Source organism: Sinocyclocheilus rhinocerous, unplaced genomic scaffold (genome assembly GCF_001515625.1).
Source record: "Sinocyclocheilus rhinocerous isolate Xijiao unplaced genomic scaffold, SAMN03320098_v1.1 scaffold423, whole genome shotgun sequence".
In the NCBI taxonomy this organism is placed as follows: domain Eukaryota; kingdom Metazoa; phylum Chordata; class Actinopteri; order Cypriniformes; family Cyprinidae; genus Sinocyclocheilus; species Sinocyclocheilus rhinocerous.
This window is the reverse complement of record NW_015655573.1, coordinates 78960-84794: the sequence shown is the minus strand read 5'-3', so window position 1 is coordinate 84794 and position 5835 is coordinate 78960.

Genomic DNA, 5835 nt, shown 5'->3' with positions numbered 1-5835 from the left:
CATTCTTAGATTTCATGTGTGACATAATATCAGCAGGAAAAGCTCATGGCTAAAGCAGTGAAAGCAGTGAACTTTGAACTCTTGTACTCTATTTGGTGTGTTTTTGATTTTACAGCTGTGCTGACATGCATTGTGTTATATTTTAAATTAGCACATAGACGAAAATCTCACAGAACTAGCATGCATATAGACTACAGTGGAGATTTCTGCACAACGGGGTTGCAAAAGCATGTAGAAGTGTGTTTGTGCATATTAGAGGTATTTTACATACACACAGGTACAGAGGACTGTGTGTAGCACAATTTGGCTTGTCAACGGGATGTCATGGTGTTTGGCTGCATGTACAGTAAAGCAGTACATTTCTTAAGCTATGTAGCTTAAAAGAACGTAACATGATCAGACACCTTATTTTTGTAAATTTTTAGTCATCAAAGTAATTTTTTTTGCAAAAAATTATATATTTATATATATATATATATAGAAAGAGAGAGGTTAGAATTATTACATATAAAATTACAATATGCAGGATACAGCCTGCACTATTCACTACTAATGTTTAGACTGTTGATTAGCTAAGTACACAAAATATTTAGCTGAAATTATCTAGTTATTGAAAAATAATATGTCCAAATAATTGGCTATCGTTAAGCATGGTGTTGAATAATTGTTAAATAAATTGCAAATATTGTAGTCACATTTGCTCGTCTTTTTGTCCTGTTTGCAGGATTGATTTCAGCTCATTTATGTGAAAATAAGATGAACTGGCATTTAAAGTTTTGCATTAAATCCTTTAGTGAATGTAAATGAAGTGTCATGTTTTGCACTGTAACTCACTTTAGTCAATGGATGAATTTTGTATGAATTAAATATTTCTTCCTTTGCTATCCTCACTGGACATTTAGTGTTTTCACAGAGAAGTTGGTCTTTTTGCTGCTTTGGTCTCCCGAGTATTTAGTTTGCGCCCCCTAGTGGCCGCATAATTAATGCATTAGGGACCTTTTGCCTACGGGAACCTTAAAAGGAACACAATTTGTGACAAATCAATGTGTTGCCCGTGCAACACTTGTGAAATGGAAAAGAACACAGACTCCTGAGTGTGTTTTTCATGTTCTGTAACACACACCTGGTGCACATGTGTGATGTCTGGAGTGATATTAGTTCCTATAGCGGTTTATGTGCAGTTGTTTTATCTGTGTGGTCTGGCTGTGTAAACATACCAGTGTGTGACCCCTGCGCTGTTCACGTCGTCCCGGCTGTCTGCTCTGACAATAACCTGTGTGTCTTAATGGGCCACACAGAACAGACGAGCTTTTGGTGTCTGTTTGACGTCAGAGTTTGGTTGGTGTGAAAGTGGTTTTCTGCGACAGGAACTCTGTGAACTTTGGTTCAGTTTACAATTGTTATAAAAACGTGGATGAGATCAGGTATTGGTGATGTTAATGTGCATGTTTGCATGCTCCTGACATCATTGCACGCTCCTATTTTTAACATAAAAGCAGTGTGTTTGTAACTTGACTTTGCAAGACTTCTGGTGTCATTCGCTTCCAGTTATTCTAGCTGTACAAAAACAGTCTGTTATGCTGATTGATATTTCAAACAGGTATTTGTTATCATATTATTTTAATATATTATCATAACTATAAACACATTGGTTTGTAGTGCAAATGCTTTGACCATTTACGGCACTTATTTATTTACCTATAGCTACTGTATACCTAAGTCTCACACTTTCACAGAAAATAGCTTGCTTGAAGGTGGATAGTGCATTTCTCATAGCCTCTCGTCTCCAAATAAATCACATTTAGAAAGCTGCTTGTGTTCTGTGCATCTCTTGCAGTGCATCTGCAGACAAATGCTAGTTTGTGAAGATTTGTTGGTAAATCCAAAGAGACAAATACTTCATTAACACAGTAAAACATGTCTACTCATTACCAAGCTACAGGAGTGGCCAAAAATGATGTCTGGAGGGGACATTTGCACAATGTTTGCTTTTAATGAGCCTACAAGTTAAATGAAACCATCAAAATATGAGGAACAAGTTAAATTGGAAAGAGGAAAACACTAGACTTGGTTAAGGTATTTAGCTGACAAAATTATGTGGCAAAAAAGGCAAACTGATTCAAAATGTGAATCATGGAATATAGGTTTTATTTTACTATGCAAACAAATGCATAGAAAAACAAAAAGCTCACAGGAAATAAATCATATTGACTACAATATAATGTTGTTAATATTTCATTGGTTCTCCCTTGTATTTGATTAGCAGCCATTCTCACGCTCATTCCTTAACAATTGTGTTTCACAGACGAAACAACTGAAATGTGGAGCACATACAAAAGTTTTACTCTCTCCATGCACAACTACGCAATATGCTTAGAAAATAGCATCAATATGTTTGAATAAAGGGTGAATATATCCGGACATCACTTTTGGCCACTACTGTACATGATGTAGTTCAAAGTAGTTCACATTTAATAAGTGTTTCTGTATCTCAAACTGTAGAGCAATGCATCAAGGTCATGAGTTTGATTCCCAAAGAATGAATGCATGAACTGACAAAATGCAATGTAAGTCACTTAAAAATAGCATCTTCCAAAATGATGTACAAAATAAAGCCTATTATAGACTTATAATAACAGGCTATTTTATGTTATCGTCACACTCTACTGTCTGAGCTACAGAAAAGATGTAATTGTAAAATGTTACTGATGCAAATGTACAACAACTGAGACCCAAAAGTACTAAGTGAAGTCTTATTCGAACTGAGCATCAAACTCGCATTAGTAAATCTTTTCATTTGGGAGGTTGGTTCATAAACAGGAAGTGAGCTCAGAGCGGCTGTGACCATTAGCTGTCGTCCACTCAATAGAGCACATGCCCTGGGCGCTTTCAGTGATGGACAGAAAATTATTCCCATTATGAACATCGCTGTGTGAAGTGAGTTACGTAACGTTCTTCAAATGGACTGAGAATGAGGCTGAAACGTCTTTGCCCACTCGTCTTTGTATAGACTTGAATAAACATAAACGTGTCCCAATGTCGAGTTTATGAACAGTGTGGCCTGAGCTTCTCAATCTGATACAGTACAAAGCAGACAGTACTTGTACTTTGGACTAGGGGTCGACCAATATGTGTTTTTCAGGGCCGATGCCGATACCGATTATTACAGATCAAGTAGACCGATAACCGATATTTTGAACCAATATATACAGTGTGTCTGATGTAAAAATGAAAATGTCAAAATTAAGAATAACAAGGGCTCTGACAAAAACTGCCTTCCCTGGTGTTGGTTGAGTGTAGTACTCCCACAGTAAACTCTTTATTTTAAACAAAGGGTAGCGCCTCCTGCTGGCAGAGAATGAATTTGCATATATATGCCTCCGCAAGTTTGTGGGAAACACTGTTTATTTTCATTACTCAAATAAAACTGTCAAATGCTCATGAAGTGACTCTGAGAGGAAGTCAGAGCAGTTCTGGAGATGTTGTTAATGTATTTATGTCCTCATGTAGTGAGACGACAGAAGCTGAAATCACCGCGAGCGTCGCACACTTTGTATGTGTAGAAAACAAAACCGCACGTCTGTGCCATTTACATACACAGAGACACGCAGAACATGCAGGATTCATATTTAAATAGTATTTTTGCGGCTTAATATTTACAGATACTAGTCCATATTGCGACTCTATTTAAGTGTACTGACCTACTTTTGATTAATTCATCCAAACTTTGACAAATTCCGTGACATTCCGCGTCATACAGTAAATTCCATTTATATGACTGGATTCCGCGATTCCGTCCGCGTTTTCCGCATCACGGAGATCATAGATAATATTGAGGTGTTTTGCAACTTCAGAGTAACGTTAGTGGATTGGGATCTATTGCAACTTAAGCAACGTCTGCTGCTGCCTTACCTTTGAGAGACAACTGACGCGTGATCACTGAAGCAGCTGCAGTTAGCAAGCGCTTTCGGAGTGAGAGTGAATTCCGCTTTGATTGGTCTGACTCGTGACTCCCAACAAATCAGATGGGCGATGGGCGAAGATTGCTTTAGGCCACAGAGTGGTGAGTTCTGACAGGCTGCATCAGAGCCAAATAGTGCGTTTCAAAATTAAGTTATTTTATCGGCGAATCGGTTTTGAAAATGACCGATACCAATAATCATAAAAATGCTTAATATCGGCGCCGATAATTGGTCGACCCCTACTTTGGACCTTTAGTTCTCAAGAACTGTTAGTTCTCAAGTTAACTAGTGCTCCATTGAAGGTTATTAAAGAGATTCTGGGTGGTAAACTGAAGCGTAGCTCACTGCATATGCCTGCATTTAAACACAGGTCTCCAGAGGATGGTGTTCATGGAAAACCCCCGTTTAATGGCACGAGGAGCCCTTTCAGCTCAAACACCTCACCGCATGGAGCCTTTAGTAGCCTTCAGCGGGTCACTGAATTGCGATTAGCCCAGGGCTGCCTGGAAAAGCTGGAGCCTCTGGGCAGAACCGAGAGTATTTAAATCTGCTCTTAAAGGGGAAGTGAGTCATTTTCTCCTGTCCCAGTTTAATCAGGGATTCTGTGGGTCGTAAAAAGCCTTATTCCAAAAATTAACGCCTTAGAATTGGAGCAGAAAGTCTGAAATTTATAAAGTCATGACATTAAGTGTTGTATGTACTGCAAAAAAATCGTATACCTTTCTGAGGGTTTTTGTCTTGTTTTGCAATGCAAATATCTTAACACCATTAAATCAAGAAACATTTACTTGAGATGCAAAATTAAGATATGGACTGGAGTCTTGTTATTTTGAGAAATTGAACAAAAATAAGTAAGTTTTGTGCTTAAATATGTCAATGGGGCATAAAAACTAGGTTTCTCTTTTAATTACATTGATTGGCAGATATTTGTCCTTTTTAAATCATAAATTCACTTCATTTTGATACATTTCTAAGAAAACACACCTTTTTTATCATTTGTAATTTTTGCATCTATTTTGATTTAAGTTTAGACATTTGCAGTGAAAAACAAGACAAATAGTGGGGAAAAACATCAGTTTTGTGCTGAAGCTACAGTAAATGTTATTTACATACTCTAGTTTCTTTTTTGTAAAATGAATTAAAAATTAATGGAGATCTGATGGAAGTTGTATTTTCAAACTTTGAAGTGTTGCTAATAAAACTCATTGTGGCACGTGCATTTAGAGAACATACTGATGTATTGTGTTCCCTCCAATTTATTACTTGAATGTTCTTTACTTGGTCTTAAAAAGATTCTTTACTTGACTTGTGCACAGACAAATCAAGCACGTACTAAAACAAGTTATGTTCATTAAAATATTTAGAATTTTTGTTCTTGTTTAGAGTTCTTGTTCATTTTCTTCTTGTGATTTTCAAATTTGTAAAATTTGCCAGTTATTCAGTGCATGTCTCACCAGTGCGCTTGCAAGTCAGCTACAATCTAGGATGTTTTGTGGCAGACTTTGAATATGAAAAACGCTACTTTTGTCTTAAAGTGTGCATTAGGCTTTAGCCATTCATACTGTAGGTTGACATGCATGAGTGTAAACACTGGCTCTCTAGTGCTTCAGAAATATTGCTCTGCTTGTTTGAGTGTCGGGTGCAGAAATAATAACATTCAACCCATTTTACTTCAGTAATGTGACGTATTTTGGCGTGTAACAGGATATTTAATGAGAAAAAACATGTAGTGAAGGGATGGACCTTTTTCACAGACTGTTCACAGACGTTTCCACAGTTATTAACATTGTAAATCTAGCAAAGTTACCTATATGGCTAATGAATTGGAAGTCTTGCACGTTCAGAGAAAATAGCTTACTTTGGGCTGCAAAAT